Source organism: Sinocyclocheilus grahami, unplaced genomic scaffold (genome assembly GCF_001515645.1).
Source record: "Sinocyclocheilus grahami isolate Dianchi unplaced genomic scaffold, SAMN03320097.WGS_v1.1 scaffold1468.1, whole genome shotgun sequence".
In the NCBI taxonomy this organism is placed as follows: domain Eukaryota; kingdom Metazoa; phylum Chordata; class Actinopteri; order Cypriniformes; family Cyprinidae; genus Sinocyclocheilus; species Sinocyclocheilus grahami.
The window spans coordinates 222,546-224,365 of record NW_015506647.1 but is presented as its reverse complement, the minus strand read 5'-3'; the positions used below and the strand labels follow the sequence as shown (position 1 = coordinate 224,365).

The following is a 1,820-nucleotide window of genomic DNA, read 5'->3' as shown; positions in this document are numbered from 1 at the left end:
CTCATCGGTCTGAAAAGCGAGGTGTGCTGTGATTGGCCAGCTATCCAGTGTGTTGTGATTGGCTGAATACCTCAAGCGTGTGACGGAAATGTTATGCCCCTTTCCAGTGTTGCCAAGTTGGGCTACTTTAACACTGTTGCCGCGGGTTGAAGCAACTCCAATAACATGATATTTATCCCCTGGAATGCGAATTTTAGCAGGGGAACCCCGCCAAAAAACGTGTATTTTACCCCTTGGAATGCGATTTGTACCCCCTCGAAACGCGATTGGGCTAGTTTTGAGTAGCGATTGGGCGGGCTTTCTTGTGAAAACCTGGAAACCCTGCCCCTTACCATACTGTGATGCCGCGTCCCGGAGCGACGAGACAAAAACATTAAAACCCATTATAAACGAGGCATTTGTTGCATCCAGTGGGGACATAATTACAGATTATAATGACTTATACTGTCTTTTTACGCGTTGCGTTGCATCGCGCCGCGTAAACATAAAACCATGTCTGCATTTGTGATCGGAGAAACGACAAACAACAAGTGCTACTCTACACTGCTCAAAACTCATGTTTGAATCGTCAGTGGCAAATCGTTTAAATATGAAAACTTACTTACAGTCTGTGAGTCAGAACAACCGGCATTGTAGTCTACTCTACCAGGAAACAGTCCTCCATAAAATGTGCTGCACACATCTGAATATTTGGGTTGAACTGTTCTGGAACAGTGTTGTAAATACAACTTAACCACTGATTTCTAGTTGTGCCCTTTTTTGGAAGGCCAAACACAGCCTCACACACAGCGGGCTAGAGTGAGGAATGGCCGGCGGGCTTGAGAACGGCGCGGATGGCAGATTCGTAGAAGAAGCGGCCGGCGGGCTTGCGGCAACCAGGGCCATCCTTAGCTGACGCGGGGCCCGGTGCGAGGTAGGAAGCAGGGCCCCCCTCTGTCCGTTCGCGATCGCTTTCCGGGGGGGGTCTCCTCGGTCCGTTCGCCGCGGGGCCCCCTCAAAACATGGGGCCCAGTGCGATCGCACCAGTTGCATCGGCCAAAGGACGGCCCAACACGTGACGACCCCGGGCTGGACTCCGCTTCGTCCACAGTGAAAGCCAATCCGGCAATCCACAGCACGAAGTTGATGTATTTCCTCAGCGACCAGCACAGATCAGCTCCAGGCATGACGAAGCGGATATCGTCCTCTTTTGGAAGACCAAACAAAGTAGTTTCGCTTTCACGATGAAACACACAGCGCATTCACGACATGGTGGCGGCGGCAACAAAAATACTACAGCGAGAATCAAAGCTAGGCCTTCTTTCTTTGCGTGAACATTTGGGTGGTGTTATGCAAATCTTCCCACATCTTGACGTAGATGTGGGGGTGTGTTAGAACGAGCTGTTTTAGGTGGGCGTGGTTGACTCTTAACTTTTATAAAGAATATCTCTTTGGATGTGAGACTTTAGTCTTTGCAACTTTACAGATCTTCTTAATGCACCAAGAGATTGTAACGCTTCAAAGAGAAAGGAAAAATTGAAATCGCATCATATGACCCCTTTAAGTAAGGCCCTAGTGTAAGTACTGCTTGAAGTTTTTGTTTGTGTGGATGCATAATATGATCTCAAGTGCTGTTATATATTTCTGGACTGGGCTTAATGCAGATGCTCAGTATTATTTGTCTTGATGTGATGCTCAGTTATTGTGTGCAAGATATTTATGTTCTTTTGCTACCCTTTCAAAACGCCATCTCTTTCTATGTGCTCCTGAATGTGCTAATTACATATGATCAGCATTCCACACTAAATAATAGCACAGTATAAGTGAAAATGGGGATCCAG

At 47.3% G+C, this 1,820-nt stretch overlaps 1 protein-coding gene across 1 annotated transcript in view; it reads left to right on the top strand.

The window, feature by feature from the left end:
- Positions 1-1,820, top strand: part of LOC107570507 (IQ motif and SEC7 domain-containing protein 1-like) — a gene marked incomplete at its 5' end in the record, with an annotated part of 26,088 nt that overhangs the window by 21,550 nt on the left and 2,718 nt on the right. The gene's annotated exons all lie outside the window — the stretch shown is intronic.